Below are 19493 nucleotides of genomic sequence, written 5' to 3'. Positions count from 1 at the left end.
ATCCGGGGTCAAAATCCGACGACCTCTTGCTTGTTACGGCGGTAGACTCGTAGATCTTAACTCCAGGGAGTCCTTGGATGACCATGAACATCCCAACACATTCATATAGTAGTCTACCATATGCACTGATGCTATACGCACATGATCCGGGGTCAAAATCCAACGACCTCTTGCTTGTTACGGCGGTAGACTCGTAGATCTTAACTCCAGGGAGTCCTTGGATGACCATGAACATCCCAACACATTCATATAGTAGTCTACCATATCCACTGATGCTATACACACAAGATTCGGGGTCAAAATCCGACAACCTCTTGCTTGTTACGGCGGTAGACTCGTAGATCTTAACTCCAGGGAGTCCTTGGATGACCATGAACATCCCAACACATTCATACAGTAGTCTACCATATGCACTGATGCTATACGCATATGATCCGGGGTCAAAATCCGACGACCTCTTGCTTGTTACGGCGGTAGACTCGTAGATCTTAACTCCAGGGAGTCCTTGGATGACCATGAACATCCCAACACATTCATACAGTAGTCTACCATATGCACTGATGCTATACGCACATGATCCGGGGTCAAAATCCGACGACCACTTGCTTGTTACGGCGGTAGACTCGTAGATCTTAACTCCAGGGAGTCCTTGGATGACCATGAACATCCCAACACATTCATATAGTAGTCTACCATATCCACTGATGCTATACACACAAGATTCGGGGTCAAAATCCGACAACCTCTTGCTTGTTACGGCGGTAGACTCGTAGATCTTAACTCCAGGGAGTCCTTGGATGACCATGAACATCCCAACACATTCATATAGTAGTCTACCATATGCACTGATGCTATACGCATATGATCCGGGGTCAAAATCCGACGACCTCTTGCTTGTTACGGCGGTAGACTCGTAGATCTTAACTCCAGGGAGTCCTTGGATGACCATGAACATCCCAACACATTCATACAGTAGTCTACCATATGCACTGATGCTATACGCATATGATCCGGGGTCAAAATCCGACGACCTCTTGCTTGTTACGGCGGTAGACTCGTAGATCTTAACTCCAGGGAGTCCTTGGATGACCATGAACATCCCAACACATTCATACAGTAGTCTACCATATGCACTGATGCTATACGCACATGATCCGGGGTCAAAATCCGACGACCACTTGCTTGTTACGGCGGTAGACTCGTAGATCTTAACTCCAGGGAGTCCTTGGATGACCATGAACATCCCAACACATTCATATAGTAGTCTACCATATCCACTGATGCTATACACACAAGATTCGGGGTCAAAATCCGACAACCTCTTGCTTGTTACGGCGGTAGACTCGTAGATCTTAACTCCAGGGAGTCCTTGGATGACCATGAACATCCCAACACATTCATATAGTAGTCTACCATATGCACTGATGCTATACGCATATGATCCGGGGTCAAAATCCGACGACCTCTTGCTTGTTACGGCGGTAGACTCGTAGATCTTAACTCCAGGGAGTCCTTGGATGACCATGAACATCCCAACACATTCATACAGTAGTCTACCATATGCACTGATGCTATACGCATATGATCCGGGGTCAAAATCCGACGACCTCTTGCTTGTTACGGCGGTAGACTCGTAGATCTTAACTCCAGGGAGTCCTTGGATGACCATGAACATCCCAACACATTCATACAGTAGTCTACCATATGCACTGATGTTATACGCACATGATCCGGGGTCAAAATCCGACGACCACTTGCTTGTTACGGCGGTAGACTCGTAGATCTTAACTCCAGGGAGTCCTTGGATGACCATGAACATCCCAACACATTCATATAGTAGTCTACCATATCCACTGATGCTATACACACAAGATTCGGGGTCAAAATCCGACAACCTCTTGCTTGTTACGGCGGTAGACTCGTAGATCTTAACTCCAGGGAGTCCTTGGATGACCATGAACATCCCAACACATTCATATAGTAGTCTACCATATGCACTGATGCTATACGCATATGATCCGGGGTCAAAATCCGACGACCTCTTGCTTGTTACGGCGGTAGACTCGTAGATCTTAACTCCAGGGAGTCCTTGGATGACCATGAACATCCCAACACATTCATACAGTAGTCTACCATATGCACTGATGCTATACGCACATGATCCGGGGTCAAAATCCGACGACCACTTGCTTGTTACGGCGGTAGACTCGTAGATCTTAACTCCAGGGAGTCCTTGGATGACCATGAACATCCCAACACATTCATATAGTAGTCTACCATATGCACTGATGCTATACGCACATGATCCGGGGTCAAAATCCAACGACCTCTTGCTTGTTACGGCGGTAGACTCGTAGATCTTAACTCCAGGGAGTCCTCGGATGCCCATGAACATCCCAACACATTCATACAGTAGTCTACCATATGCACTGATGCTATACGCACATGATCCGGGGTCAAAATCCGACGACCTCTTGCTTGTTACGGCGGTAGACTCGTAGATCTTAACTCCAGGGAGTCCTTGGATGACCATGAACATCCCAACACATTCATATAGTAGTCTACCATATGCACTGATGCTATACGCACATGATCCGGGGTCAAAATCCAACGACCTCTTGCTTGTTACGGCGGTAGACTCGTAGATCTTAACTCCAGGGAGTCCTTGGATGACCATGAACATCCCAACACATTCATATAGTAGTCTACCATATGCACTGATGCTATACGCACATGATCCGAGGTCAAAATCCGACGACCTCTTGCTTGTTACGGCGGTAGACTCGTAGATCTTAACTCCAGGGAGTCCTTGGATGACCATGAACATCCCAACACATTCATACAGTAGTCTACCATATGCACTGATGCTATACGCACATGATCCGGGGTCAAAATCCGACGACCTCTTGCTTGTTACGGCGGTAGACTCGTAGATCTTAACTCCAGGGAGTCCTTGGATGACCATGAACATCCCAACACATTCATACAGTAGTCTACCATATGCACTGATGCTATACGCACATGATCCGGGGTCAAAATCCGACGACCTCTTGCTTGTTACGGCGGTAGACTCGTAGATCTTAACTCCAGGGAGTCCTTGGATGACCATGAACATCCCAACACATTCATACAGTAGTCTACCATATGCACTGATGCTATACGCACATGATCCGGGGTCAAAATCCGACGACCTCTTGCTTGTTACGGCGGTAGACTCGTAGATCTTAACTCCAGGGAGTCCTTGGATGACCATGAACATCCCAACACACTCATACAGTAGTCTACCATATGCACTGATGCTATACGCACATGATCCGGGGTCAAAATCCGACGACCTCTTGCTTGTTACGGCGGTAGACTCGTAGATCTTAACTCCAGGGAGTCCTTGGATGACCATGAACATCCCAACACATTCATATAGTAGTCCACCATATGCACTGATGCTATACGCACATGATCCGAGGTCAAAATCCGACGACCTTTTGCTTGTTACGGCGGTAGACTCGTAGATCTTAACTCCAGGGAGTCCTTGGATGACCATGAACATCCCAACACATTCATACAGTAGTCTACCATATGCACTGATGCTATACGCACATGATCCGGGGTCAAAATCCGACGACCTCTTGCTTGTTACGGCGGTAGACTCGTAGATCTTAACTCCAGGGAGTCCTTGGATGACCATGAACATCCCAACACATTCATACAGTAGTCTACCATATGCACTGATGCTATACGCACATGATCCGGGGTCAAAATCCGACGACCTCTTGCTTGTTACGGCGGTAGACTCGTAGATCTTAACTCCAGGCAGTCCTTGGATGACCATGGACATCCCGAAGTACCCATAGATCTTTGAGATACATAAAATTTTAGTAAACAAATAAATCAAAAAATATGTTTTTTAAATAAATTAATTTTAAACTTTTAATATTTATTTTTTATAATCGTACAAAAAATGCTAGCTGTGGACCCCCCGAGAACTTGACAACTTTTTTATACATTTGTATTGGTTGTTTCCGTTGTGCTTAAAGGAAATGGCTATGCACCAGGCGCTTCCATATTCTTGTAGATGGCTCATATAATTGGGAGGAGACGCATGGTTTTTTTTAAATTGTTCGATTTTTTATGTTAAAAAATGTACCAATTTTTCATCAGTCCGCGTGGACATAAAATCAAATTCTGTCGATTGCATCGGATTCGGGGATGCCTTTTCTCTCAGGAACGGATGAGATATCGTGAATCCGTTGACACAAGTTTTGTTTTGTCGAGTAGTGTAATAAATTAAGTTTGAATTTGAATCGAAATGCATTCAGAAAAAATAAATGAAATGTGATTTAATATTTCTACTTTTGAAATGAGCAGTTTTTAAAACTTCTATTTGTTGCTTTTATCTTAATATGTATTGAAATGCACGAATCATTCACGAACCCTATTGCATTTGTTGAAAATATTTTTGGAGATTTTCCTTGTCTTCATATTTTGCAGCATTAGAGAAAGAAATATTTGATTTGATAATTTTAATCTTTCATTTCAAAATAAAAAAAAACTGTTTACAAAATATCCACAATCAAACAACAGTTTACAAACAAATTCGAAAAACTGTTGTCAGTTTTTGGTGAACAAAAAACTCAACAAAATTTAAAAAAAACAGCGTAGCATGTTTTTTTTAAATTTGTCTGAAGCTTTCGTTATGCCCAAATAAGAATTTTTGCATCAAGAGTTTGATGAAACTCTTGTTTGACAAGTCTCCATATTTTGTTAAATTTTGATAATGTGCAACATTTCGGAGTTACATCCCTTTTAAGGTTAAATTATTCAACAAAATATTCTTTTTTACTAAAAAAAATGTATCCATTCTTGTCCATCTTTGAAAAAGCTGAAAAACTTCAGTACAATTTGATTTTTTGGACATTGCACAGTGTTCGGAATGGCAAAATTAAGTGGAATAAATTGAAAACTCCTTTATTTGACATCCTATCCAAATGGTGTCTTCGGAAGAGTTGTTGTACTTGATAAGGGCTATCTTTTGAAGTTATTGTCATACAGGGTGACGACATTCCAGGGTGTCAACCAAAAACTAACTTTGTTGGATGACATTGTTGGGCTTTGGTGTCCTCGGCAAAGTTGTAGAGGAGAAAAATTTCATCTAAGTTTGTCCAAGGTGCCAAATTTGTAGCTCTTATTCTACTCGAGATATACGCCATTTTTGCATAAATGGTCCAAAAAAGCACTTTTTTGGTGATAACTCAAAATGTTAGCATTTTAGCGGTCTACTATGTTCTGAAGAGTTGTTTATGACATAAAATTACACAGCTTCAAATTCAAATTGATTTATCTAAAAATAGACACCGATAGACACGGAAATATTTTCAGGAAATGTAGTTAAAAGTGTGTACTTTCAGGTGCATTATTCAGTAAATTTGGAAATCACAATCAAATCTGAATTCTAAGACCAAAATATGTTTTTTTTTCTTAATTTTGGGAAAAAATAGGAAAATTCCCGGTATTCGGGAATTTTCTGTTTGTAAAATTCCCGGAATTTCTGTCTTTTGAATTTTCGGGATTCAAACCTGCCTGAAAAATTAAAAACATTTCCGGTTTTATTTGAATTATGTGCTCAGTTTGAACATTTTTGAAAAATTTGTACAGATTTCCATTTTATTAAACAGAGTCATTGGACTTTTAATGCCTTAAATTAGTTATGTTTTGATTGCATTTATTATTACATTCCCCTTAGATACATTTTTTAATTTAAAGATTTTTGTTATGGTTCTGAAAGCCCCTATAGGCTATTATGGCCTACTTAAAACCTTAAATGTGACTACTGTTGCTATTCCAAACCTCCCAAAACACATTCTTTTAAATGGTCCAAACCCACAAATGCCTGATACCAAACCTTTTCCCCCATACAAAAGCTTATAGCCACACTTTAGCAGATGATTTAGAAGAAATTATCAATTATCCACCCAAAGTTAACCCACAATTTGTGCTTTATTTCATCCCCCTTTGTTTTCGTGTGCTCTGCCAAATGGGTCAGCGCGCAACAAGCACAACCGTGGAGTGAACTCGCTTCAAGCCCCGAAGTTGGAGTGACTTGAACATTTTTCTTGTTCGAGTTTCCTTCTTTTTTATTATTATTATTTTCAAAGCTCTGGGATTTACTGTCGAAACCAAACACCTTAACCTGGTTAGATGCGCGCGAGTAAATAAAATAAAAAAGCTCGAAATCTCGAGAGCTCACTACCTCTTGGCGGTGAATCACAGCTTTTCGAGAAATTGTGAATATTTCAGTTCAGTGGAGGCAGCAGCATTTGACAGAGCCGACGATCTGCATGAGTCATGCCGATCTAATGGGTTTGGAGGAGATCTCGATCTACGCGATGTAACGCGACTGCTGCTGCACGGTCATCATCTTTCCGCTCTCTGCGCTGGCAATGCTTCGGTAGCTTGGCGCAGTTATTACAAGAAAGACACACAATTTGCAGGTATCTCGGAGGATGGGGCACACGATTATAGTTTTGTCGTGGATCAGTCTGTTTATTTTTCCTCCGCCTTTATGGCTCTTTGTGCCGGAGCTGGTTCATATTCCAGAGCCGAAGGATGGAGATACGGTTTTATACGGTTTTCAGCCTGAAGGGGACATTAATGTGTACCACTAAGTAACTGTACCTGCAAATGATGCTTCGATGCTCGGCGCGTAACACGCTCTAAATGACAATGTGCTTGGAGTGTTTGGCGCAGCTTTAGCTAAAAAGTTGTGAGTTTGTAAGAAAATCTGTCTAAGATACACAGAAAAAAAATCATGGAAATATTACATCTGGAAAGGGGTACATCTCTAATGTCAGAAAAAATGTGTAATTTTACCTCTGAAAATGTATAATTTTACCACTTTTCTGTTGTAATGTCGCTTTTTCAGCCTAAATTGAGGAAAAAATTACATCATAAAAGAGGTAATATTCAACCTTATAATTACTAAAGATTCGAAACAATACGTAAAAATGCAACTCTTAATTCCAAAGCCACAGATTGTGAATAGATACAATTATATCAAAATAGTAATTTTCAGAAGTTTGACTGCGTGTAAAGTAGTATTTAAAAAAAACTAACTTAATATTTCCTCACCCCTAATAAAAAATGGGTTACACAAATGATCCGAACATAATTTTCAGCTGAATGAAAAAAACAGTTTTGTTATGAAACAACGTTTTTCAACTAAGATCCGCCCTTAAAAAGTATATAAATATCACTTAACGTGACCTCAACCACCTTTCCTTCAAAGATGTACATTTTGCTTCTCTGACAATATGTTTTAAAAAAATTCTTCTAAAATTTGTTAGGAATAGTACCGAAAACGTCGTAAAAATTTTTGGTAACGATTTACCAATTTATTATAATGTTATGAAAATCTTCATTAATCAACGATTGCATAACAACATTATTAAAATTTTGAAACACATTCAATAATATCATCACTGTCTTTAAGAAGTGTACAACCGAAACATGCTGATTCATTTTGGTGTAGATAATTAGGCGTCATCCATAAAGTATGTCACGCTCTAGGGGGGAGGGGGGGTATGAGAAAGTGTGACATTGCGTGTTATAAGTATAGGGAAAGCGTGACAAAGGGGGAGGGGAGGAGGGGAGTAAATTTTGGCTGATTTTAGCGTGACGTACTTTATGGATGAAGCCTTATAAGTATGAATTCACTACAAAGCATTTTACATGGTAAAAAAATCATGGTAATATTACATCTGGGAATATTGCCAAATTTTACATGATAAAAAATCTTATGTTGTTAAAAAATCTCTGAAAATTTATATATTAACATCTTTTTAAGTTTAAAAATGAGATAGTATTCAACTATCAATCTTTTAACCTTCCAAAGTTCAGCATTATTTTTTAACTTTGATGGACGATTCACATTAAGGGACAATAACTTGAGACGGGGTTAGAGCGTCCAATGTCCCGGGTTCACAAAATTCCCGGGAAACGGGAAATTTTTGAAATTTAGCCAAAATTGTTCTGATCCTGGTTCTGATTAATATTTTGCAACAAAAATGTGTAAAATAGCAACTTAAATGGGCAAAATAAGTGTGAGGATCAGTTAATGCCTTGACTGCTTGTAAAAAAATACAACTTCAAGAAAATAGATCTCTTTTTAATTTGTAAGCTGGCTTTCAATTCGTACAATATATCAACATAAAAATTATTAGTATTTTTTTATCAAGAAATATCTAGGTATTATTTTTAATAATCATATTGTTTGAACAGTGAGTAAAATGAATCAATGCTTCAAAACCATAAAATTGCTTTTAAATTTGCTTTTGTGACCAGTTTGTTAGAATATGACAATGTTGTTGGCAAATAAGTTGATTTGGAAAAAAATAATGCGAAAAATATAAAATATATAAATCTTATAATATTCAAATAAATAAGCATTGAATTTACCTTAAAAATCAGCATTTTCACTTTAAATACCATTTTTATGCAACCACAACATAAACTTTTCAAATATTTAGAGCCAGCTTTTACAATAAGTTTGCATTTTTTAGCTACCTTTTATAAAATACGAAGTCGTTTTTAATGATTTTATAATGATTCAGCCTAATAAATGATGTTGGTTAAAAAAATGTTCATAGCAAAATAGTAGTTTATGCAACAAGTTCAGCACAAGTCGTACATTTATCTAACGAGGTTTACCGAGTTGAATAAATACGACGAATAAATACGAAGCAGAACTTTTCAGCACTGGTTTTGAAAGGTATTAATTTTCCATTCTGTTATTTTTGGTTGAGAAAAGCAGGCTGATTCGTCGCTCGAGAATGACAGGAAAAGTATGTAGTTTCACGACGAAATTGCAAAATATTAGTTTATGCAACAAGTTGCAAAAAGAGGATTTTTTCAGCACGAGTCGTACATTTATCCAACGAGGTTCACCGAGAAACGGGAAATATATTTTTTTTTGAAAAATTCCTGGAATTCCCGGGACATAATGTTTCAAGGTCCTTTTTTAAAGCATTGCTAATTGCAAAAATGATTATTTTACAGCAGGAATCAAAACATTCTTATAAAATTAATGTAGCATCGATGTTTACCGGCACCCTTCAAGTAATAATCAGTCTGTACAATCAAACATATTTTTCATCTTAAAACATCAAATACCGCGGAAATTACTCATTTCGTAGAATTCAAAAGCCTCAATCGTGATATTTTCATGTGACTTTAATCCCATCAAACACATCTCAGTGCAACTCTTTGGTTGTAGAGATAATACTCAATGAGCGTCAGTTAAATCAACAATTGTAACTAATTGTTGTTCACAGTCTCAATTAGTTGCCCAGGATTATTCTTTGTTTATGAAAATATCATTAACAAATTTTCAATTCCGTAAAAAGATTAGATAATGCTTTAATTTCGCTATCTATTTTCGTAAGTTCCTCTGATTCTCCCTGGCTTGATCAAATTAACAAAGTAGTATATTTCGCTGGTACGGGGAGCTCAAACTCTCACAACTTGCATCATCAGTAGCCGATGCTAGACAAATTATGCCGTGAGAAAAAAAAGCAGCAGCAGCAACCCCTCACAAATGCTCCATATAATATTTTGAAAGTAAAAACCCCAGAGCTCAGCCCGTAACCTACTAACCAACCCAAAGGTGTAGCAAGATTGAACCGACTCCGACTAGAGTGAAGTGTGCAAATTAAATATAGTTTTGCAACGTTTAGATAACTATTGTTAAGCGGTCCGACTTTCTTGTTGCAGCGCTAACAGGTGTGATTATGTGTGATGAAAATTGCAGTTAACAGCAAAAGTTCAGCAACAATTGCGCGGTCAAACCCCAGTCAAAACTCGAGCTTTCTTCGGAAGTCTGCTGATGTTTTGTGCGGACGTAGGCACAACACTGAAGAGTTGGCGAAATGTGCCTTTTTCCGTTGTGGGCTAACGAGAAATAAAAGGGAAATCGGGCAACATAAAAAAAATGTTACAGTTTTTATTCCATATTGTTCCACGGGTCAGCCGCGAGCTTTTCGGAGGTTTGATGTAATGACCCCCAACATTATAATGAAGGGGAGAGGGATTTCTGGTAAATTACTACCCCGCACAATCTTACATGTTGTTGAGCTCGGTGGGCGCGATCAAAGGGCCAAATTGGCTACTCCTTTACAAACTTCAAATTACTGCCAGCGGCGGTTTCTTTCGTTGCTAGAGACACACCTTTTCAATCCAAAGGTAACGACGTGGGAACAACTCTTGCAACCTTCGCTTGTCCACAACACGTCAAGTTTAATCAATAACACTGCACTACTGGTCTGCAAAACCACCAACCCTCCCCCAAGGGAATTTCCACACGTGTCTAACGTTAGACTGACTGTGTATGATCAACAGATTGTTTTTCCCCCACCTCAACGAACCGCGACGTGACTTCACCAAACGAACGAACCAACTTCGACGAAACTCCGGAGAGAACTGACTTGGAGTCGCGAGCTCAACTCGAACCGGCCCAAGCCGAGAGAGAGCTTTTCCACCACAAGCAACCCACAACAACAACACTGGCGAAGAAAGCAAAGGAAAGAAATTCAAAAGCAAAATAAAACAACACGGTTGGGTGAATCTGCTCGTTCGTTCGTTCGCCGACTGACCGGCAAAACCAGCGACGGAGAGCGACGACGACGACGCGACGGCCGCGGAATTAAGAATGGATTGCGATGGAGCTGAAAGCGTAATGAGCGACGAAAGTGGCCAAGGTAGAGAGGTAGTTGGAAGAAGGAGTGAGAGTTAGGGAGATATTTTTTTGGAGTGAATTGTGAACATAATTTGAAGAACATACAAACATTAGCAAAAACATTTTTAATTAAGTATTTAAAAAAAATAATGGCTTCGACTAATTTTAAAAAAGTTACCGAAAAGTGGCAATAACTTAAAAACGGTGCACTTTATCAAAATTTCACTAAAATGCTTTTTGATTGCGAATTCGATTTTACATCGAAAAATGAAGTTGAAAAATGTTGCGACCAATATTTCGTTTTTTTAAACATCAGTATTCATTTAAAAATTCATAACTTCGTCAAAGATTTTTTGCCCGTTCTGGAAATTTCTGAAAAGTTGGCATTTGATGTCCCCTAAAACATATCAGAAAATCAAAATAGTGTTTTTTTTTGCAAATCAAGTGTTAGTGACAAATAGCGAAATTAAAAATCATAACAAATTTTTTCCGTTTATGATTTTTTCAGTGTAGTCCTTATCCATATCTTCATTTTAGCCGAAGACACCAAATTGATCAAAAATTCCTTCAAAAGATAGAGATTTTTGATTTTTCACTTATCATTTTTCTATGGACCGCTGCCAAATTTGTATGATGCAAAACGGCTTCTTTGGGCATACCGAGGGCACCAAAAAAAATTCAGCCGAATTAAAAGATACAAAAATTAAAATTAAAAAAAAAACGATTTTGTTGAGAACTGCTCAAAACTAAAAATGAGATCTAAGGACAGAGATTCACAGCTAAAATATAAAAATTCTTAAAATCCAAATCAAATCAAATTCTTACAATTTTGAAATATATTCTGAAACGTTTCTTTTCTATGCTTTAAAAAACAAATGATCCATAATGTATTACTACGTATTATTTGCATTTTGATATGGTCTTCTTTAATATTAATATTGTTGCTCAAATAATTTAAAATATTTGTTTTGTATTTTTTTAATTTTTGTAAAATTTGTAAAAATAAATTAATGTGTTTATTTGAAATTGATTTTTGAGGAATATGAATAAAATGTACACCCAAGATTCAGAATCGAGATAATCGTTCTCTCAAAATTTATTGAGGGATCAGTGCCAAAATCGATAGAATAATGGTACCAACTCACACCATCATAACAAATGAGTTCATTCGTTAGTTGAATCAATAAATCTCCAACAAGTGTCATACATCGACTTCTGACTTCTCCATGGTCACCAAGCTGTGGTGGCCGAGTCAGCTAAGTCATTGGATTGGTTTGTCAAAGGTCTCTGGTTCGATTCCCGTTGTCGACACTTTTGGTTTTTTGTTTGACGGATGAACTTTTTTTTGCAAATGAATCTCGAGAGAATAGTTCTATCGCCCATCTCGAGCTGTGTCCTCTGCGTCCGTGAATGGTACCACTATTCTCTCGAATCGAGACCATCATTCTCTCGGACTAGCACTGCCAGTTTTGGGTGTATATCTGCTAATATATAAAACTCATGTTATTTTAAATTTCTTTGTTAAATTGATGCTTAAAAAATGTCTTAAGTATTTAAAGTACTGTTTGAAAGTTGAGCAAAATATAAACCTAAAATTGTTTATATCTTTGAAATGACACACTTAAAAAAATATATCATTTTTGGTTGCTTATTTTGATCTTCCCAGGAAACGGTAAAAACTGGTATTTTTCAAGCAATCACAATACAGTCGACTCTCTGGCTGTCGATCTTCTCGATATCAATATTTCTCCATCTACCGATGAATTCTTCAGTCCCTTCAAACTACATACTTCGATTCTCTTCATTCCTCGATATTTTCTCTTGCTTGAAGGATCTCTTCCTCGACGGTCCCTTGGATTCTGTTTGCCTTAGAAATCTCTTCCGGTTGTCAATAATTTTACATTCTCATGGCTTGCATAGACATTTTTCTTTGCAAAACGAAGTTTGAAGGGTGTCTGACATTTGTTTGTGTTTGTTTGCTGAACGTTGCCATGTTTCCCTCCCATAGCTGGGTATCAAGAAAAAAATATTTTCAATCGAGTCATCATTTTGCATCATTCTGTAATTTGATGCTTCTCTTCCTCGACGGTCCCTTGGATATTGACAACCAGAGAGTCGACTATATGCTGATGCCAAAAAAAAATCATTAAAATTTATAATTTTGTTGTGACTCAAAAGAACCTATTTTTATTAAAAAAGAAGAATGTTTTCATAAACTTGTATATCTACTTAAAATTGAATAATTTTATGTTATCGTTTGAAACTGAGCAATTCTCTGAGATTTCGGTCATTCGATTTTTTCTGTATTTTTTTATTCGGCTGAAACTTTTTTGGTGCCTTCGGTATACCCAAAGAAGCCATTTTGCCATTATATATATGTGAAATTACAAAAATCTGTATCTTTTGAAGGAATTTTTTGATCAATTTGGTGTCTTCGGCAAAGTTGTAGGTATGGATATGGACTACACTGAAAAAAATGATACACGGTAAAAAAATCACCAAATTGATCAAAAAATTCCTTCAAAAGGTACAGATTTTTGTAATTTCACATATTATTTTTGTATGGACAGCTGCCAAATTTGTATGGAAAATTATATGGAAAAACTAATGATGCAAAATGGCTTTTAATTAATTAACATGATGTTACGAAAAGATGAAGTTCCAAAGATATTGACCAAAATTTTAAAAAAAAATCAATGATCTTAAAACACATAAAATACTTTCCAGTGCATTTTTAGTAGATAATTTTCAATTGCACTACCATTTTTACAAAGAAATTTTAATAGATTTGAAAAAAGAGTTTATTTTTTTTCAAATCTGGAGAACCGAGGCAAAATAAGCAACATCATGGGATTTTGGAAATCCCGGTTTTGAAAAATTCACATAATTTCTGTCCCGGGATGGATGCACTATTTTGCATCTAATATTAAATATTTTTTCTAAAAATCATAGGTTTAGTACCAAATTTTGCACCATTCTAAACCCAAGAGCATAAGATGCCTTTTAGGTCCCCTAACACATTCATAAAAAAAACAGATTTACTTATTTTGGGAATTTAACTTCAGGTGACAAAAAGTTAAAAAAAATAAAACTAATATTCAGTGTTAACTTTTTTCGGAAAAGTCTGAATCATAACCACAAATTTTGCTGATCTAATCTAATCTAATCTAATCAGACCCTAGCGCAGCCAATCTTTCGAAGGGATCCTGGAGAGTGCCTTAGGTTAGATGACGCCTAGCACTCTTCTTGTCATTTATTAACATTTGTAGTGCGCCATTGCATCGGAATGCATTGAAACATCACAAGCGTTAAAGCGGCCAGGCCTACTGCGTAAAGCCGTATCGCAGAGATGACTCGTAATTGGGTTGAGTTTGAGCACTGAGTGTTCGAACAACAACACAATTCTGAATCGACAGGGGAGGAAGAAGCGTGGGGACACACCACCATACGCTCCGAGATTTGGTTGTATTCGTTGGGAGCACCATGCTAAGAAGGTTTGGTACTCCGGGACCCTCTGGGATGAGACATTGTATTTCCACAAATGCCCAGGACACTATTTGCCGTGGTTATAGCGCCACAACTCGCTCTCTGTAACAGTATTCCTAATTCCAGTCCAAGTTCACTAAGTCGTCATGGCCTAGTGGTTAGCATTTTTGCTTACCAATCCAAAGGACGGGGGTTCGAACCCCGCCTCGAGGGACTTTGATTTTTCGTTCATATTCATCATTTCTAATTCCTGTGTTCTAAACTTTCTCGTTGGGAGCAGATGGGCATCGAACCCAGAACTATTCGCTTACAAAGCGAACACCGTAACCAGTCAGCCACGGCCGCTCCTTCATAACCACAAATTTTGCTGATGATCTAAAATTGATTGGAAAATTTATTTTAAAGACACAGGTTTTCGAATATTTACTTGCAAAGTTTGTATAATCGGTTCGCAAAATTGTATAGAGCATTTCCGTGATATAAATTTTTGAATGTTAAAAAATCAGGTAATTTAACCAAATCTTGAAAAAAATATTGTACAAACTGTTTTTTTCAAAGACATATAGATAATAATTTATGGTAAGCAAACATTATTTGTGATAGTTAGTTCGGGATCATCCATAAACCACGTGGACACTTTAGGGGAGGGGGGGGGGTGTTATGGCAATTGTCCACGATCCATACAAAAAAGTTTTTTTTGTATGGACAATTGTCCACGAGGGGGGGGGGGTAACAGATTCCCAAAAAAGTGTCCACGTGGTTTATGGATGGTCCCTTCCCGTTGTTTGAATCAATTTGAAAAAAAATGGCGATAGTAATTTTTGGGCATTAAAATGAGTAACGAAATAAAATAGATTAATTTTAAATAAAAAGAATCAGAAATTATTTTTTTTAAATAATAAATCAGTTTTCATCAACATCTGTCAACGAAAGATCCACCCTACAAAAAAAAAAAATAAAAGCTCCCTCGCAGGCCTCCACTAGACGATGTCATCAAGCAAGTCACCCAGTCGCTGCGTCCAACTCTACTCTGCTGCTTGAAGTTCTTTACAACACCAAGAGAAAGACAAGCTTCTGGGGGTGAACTACCTTCCGTATATCCAACATTCCCCCCACCATTTTACGACTCATAAAGCCGGGCTCATCCACATTCAAGTCAGCTCCCTCAAATCTTCACGCTGAAGCTGGACAAAGCCGCAGAGAAAAAAACCGTTGAACCGTACTGACAAAAGGCTCCTCCTGGACTGACTTCTTGATCCAACGGCGACGACCAAAGATCATCGCGATCCAGTAGAAAGGTTATATTTGCACAAAAACACGACGAGATATTCAAATCGGGAGGAATAAGTTACTCCTAACGGAAAACAGTCCTACGGAGGGGGGGTTGGGGAGGCAGACCTTGAGCCGTTCCAATTTGTGGAGTTTAAAACTGGTTTTCCAGGGCTGCCTCGGAGAGTATGATGATTCTCGTGTTTTTTTCTACACCGCGATGCCCTTCGAATCGTTGGGAGATGACTTGGACGGACTTGCGGTGCAATTATCGACCGAGAGCTGATGCAGCGTGCTGGGTACTTGAACAGGAAGTGAAGTTGCTTTAAATTACTCCCTCCCGAGCTGGTGAGACGGTTCTTGGCCGGGAAGGGTTTGAAGTTGAGGTATTTACATACACATAACTCTGGGAAGACCCGTCGGGCTGCCAGCCCCGCCAGGGTAATGCGAGATCGATGGAATGTGTGTTGAGAATGGAGGAAGAGGAGGCAAACGGAAAGGCAAATCAGGTCAGTTTGTTGTTGAAAGTTGTTGTTATTTTTTGTGTGTTTGGGAGCGTTCTTTTATTACGTAACGCGAAAAATCGGACTTTTAGACCCCCTCCCCCCCCCCTCGTAACAAAATTTCCATACAAATTTTAAAAATTTTGTATGGAGCGTAACACGGCCTCCGACCCCCCCTCCCCCCCTACTGCGTTACGTAATAAAAGAACGCTCCCTTTGCATACAGCTTGGGAACTGGAATTGAAGAGGGTTCAAAAGGGAGTAAAGCCGATTTTAGGAATGAATTATGGAATTGGCTTTGTCATACGTAATTTTGGACTTTGCATATATGATCAATTATCTGGGAACAGCGAGTACATTTTGCATTATCAGTTTATACATACAAATCTTCATACAATTTTGGCAGCTATCCATACAAAAATGCTATCAAAATAACTTTTCTCATCGATTTGGTATTTTAGGTTCGATCTTAGACAAAGTTGTAGAGTAATTCTGTACAATTTCAAAAAAGCAGGATTTTTTATTTTGTATTTCATGATTTGGATGAAACTTTGTCCATGGATTCCCTAATTCAAAAGAAGGCAATTTGGATCATAAGTTGTATCATACAGGGCCGGTAAATCCAAAATTCAAAATCATTTGTTACAATACCTGAGAATCAACCACTTGATTTTGACAAATTTGGGGTTGCTGAACTAGAATTTCATGTAAAAAAATCAGAAAATAGAAAAAAACATTTTCGTGAATCGATTATCCGAAGATTTTATGGAGACCTTTTGGATAATCGAACTTCGAAAAAAACAAACTTTTTAAAAGTATAATCTCCAAGAAGTTAATCTCAACCCGATGAACTCATCATACCCAGGCCTAGCAGTGACCGTCACCCAATATGGAAGTAAATCAATATCCAACATAAATCTCCGCATCACGTAGTCCCCGCGTACTCTGCATCGTAGTACATCGCAACTCGTATTTAACCTACATTCCATTCATCACAGCTGCTGCTCGTGTCAATGAAATATCACACACTCCTCACAAACCACAACCTATGCATTAATCTACACTCCCCGCAACGAGACGTCCAGCAGTTCATGACTCACAGACTCTTTCAATACATCTCCAAGGTACGTAAATAACTTCGATATTCTACACCACATCACACTTCGAACTGCACACCCCAAGGTCAACAACTCATTCCAACCAGCCCCAACTGTTGTTCCACACAAAGAATTGGCGAACGACGAAGCTTAACAGCCTCCGAGACTCCGAGACTGGTGGTATCCACGGGCACGACATTCTGACGCCATCTCGTCGTCGTCGTCGCTTCGATGCCTTTAGTTGGGCAGTCTGATGGTGAAGCCTTTCAATATCATGTAACACTTTTTTGTTCCATGTTGAACGGCAGCAGTTGGTCCGGAGTTGGTATGCAGCAACTCCAACTCTAATGGATGTTGTTTACAGAAGTAATGATGGATCTTCATGTACCAACACTACGTGTGAATCACGTACCGAAGCTGTTGTCTTCTTTAAGCAAACTGGTTTCACTTTTGCTATCGTGATTTTTATCTGATAAAGCACAAACCCTCGACTCGACTTGGTGGCGCCAAACGCATATTACTACAGCGTAATTAAATCTTCCAAGATCTAAAAAAACAGCGCCCCAACGCCCTTCGCAGGGCGTCATTCACGTGAGCTGTAGCACCTCAAGCTGGAGGTTTCACAATCAACACCAGCAACTTCAACTTCTTGCAGCTACTCACTTCTTCAAGCCCCTTCTTCAGCAAGCCCAGAAGAAAGAGGAACAACAACACAACTCTCCACAACTCGAAGAAATTGGCTTCTTCTGGTACGCGTCGCTCGCAGAACTTTCCCAGCGTTTCTTCCGTAACTCCGTAACTTGTCGTCCTTACGCGTCGCGCCACGTGTTACGCCACAACTCCCCTGGTAAAACCCAACTAGGATAGCAAGGATTGTCACCAGAATAAATCGTCGCGTCGCGAGGGGGTTCGGTCCCTTCGGAATGGAAAAAACTAGGTGCGGTCCGCGAAGTTGTAGCAATGGAACTAACACTGCGCTATGGCGGCCGTACTGACGAACCAACGGACTCAACGGACACCTCTCTCAGCGAGAGACCATTCTCCACCGGCAGTGTGTTTGTGTAATATCCAAACGGGGGAGACCTACCTGTCCGCATACACATCTGTACCTGTACGCGTTGAGTTAAAACAAGAGAGGAGCTGTGAAGAGGGATTCGGCTGTAGTTGTGGGCCCCGGGTTGGGGCTTCTTGGGCACCTCCACAACACCACAGCTCGATACACGTTTGGTGTTGGAGAAACTGGTCAAACCGGGTGGAGATGTGCGTATCAACAGCACTATGTGGCCACATGATCCGGCAGTGTGGTGTGGAGGCGCGTTGTAAGTGTTGTGTGAGTTGGGTAGGGGTGTCGTTGGGGATGGGTGTCACTGTAATGTTGTTTTGTATCAAATGTCAATGAAATCATAAAAAAATCATTCCAGACTCTTTTATCCGAAGTTTCATTCATCGGAAGTTCGGTTAACTTGAAGTAAAGTTGGCAGTGGCTAAAAACCTTAAAAAAAATTATAAGAAATTTACGACAAATAATTTAAAAAAATAGAGCAATTCTCTGAGATATCGGTCATTCGATTTTAGTTGTACTGTTGTCCTGTTTTTTAATCTTTGCATGGCGATATATTAGAAACTGAGGATCGTTTCAACAAAATTCAAAAAAGATTTTTCTCAGCTTTTCAAATATATTTTTTTCAAAGTTGGGAAAACATAGGCACTAATTTTAAAAATGAATTTTTGCAAATTCTGCAAATTTCTGAAAAGTTGGCATTTGACATAAAAAAATAAACATAGTGTTTTTTTGCAAATCAAGTTTTAGTGACAATAAGTGAAAGGCTTCATCCATAAAGTACGTCACGCTAAAATCAGCCAAAATTAACCCCCCACCCCCCTCCCCCCCCCCTTTGTCACGCTTTTCCTATACTTATAACACGCAATGTCACACTTGCTCATACACCCCTAGAGCGTGACATACTTTATGGATGACGCCAAACTAAAAATCACCAAAAAAATTTAACCCTGTATCATTTTTTTCAATGTAAAAAAAATCCTTCAAAATATACAGATTTTTGAATTTTCATTCATCAATTTTCTATGGACTGCTGCCAAATTTGTATGGAAAATTATATGGACAAACTAATGATGCAAAATGGCTTCTTTGGCCATACCGAAGGCACCAAAAAAGTCTCAGAAGAATAAAAAAAAAATAAAACTAAGAAAAATACTGATCTCGTCAAAATTGCCCAATACCAAAAATATATCAAACAACAAAATAAAAGGTATTCTTTTCATTTATCTGACACGCTGACCATCCCTAATGTAACTCACACAATGATGAACTACCACTACAATGCCTCCCTGTTCAGAAAAAAAGTGGTCAACATAAATCGACGTCATTGTCTTCCCTGCCACCCCCTCTTC

The 19493-nt window shown here is 38.8% G+C and overlaps 1 protein-coding gene across 1 annotated transcript in view; it reads right to left on the bottom strand.

Annotated features, from left to right (window-relative positions):
• Window positions 1-18049, bottom strand: part of LOC120412793 (protein bark beetle) — a 48618-nt gene extending 30569 nt beyond the window's left edge. The window contains exon 1 of the mRNA XM_039573384.2: window positions 17745-18049. The gene's annotated coding sequence lies outside the window, so the exon portion shown is untranslated. The remainder of the gene's footprint in view (window positions 1-17744) is intronic.
• Between the last annotated feature and the right edge of the window lie 1444 nt (window positions 18050-19493).

The sequence above is a fragment of the Culex pipiens genome, chromosome 2 (assembly GCF_016801865.2).
Source record: "Culex pipiens pallens isolate TS chromosome 2, TS_CPP_V2, whole genome shotgun sequence".
NCBI lineage: Eukaryota > Metazoa > Arthropoda > Insecta > Diptera > Culicidae > Culex > Culex pipiens.
The sequence above is the reverse complement of the archived record's forward strand: the minus strand, read 5'-3'. Positions and strand labels throughout refer to the sequence as shown.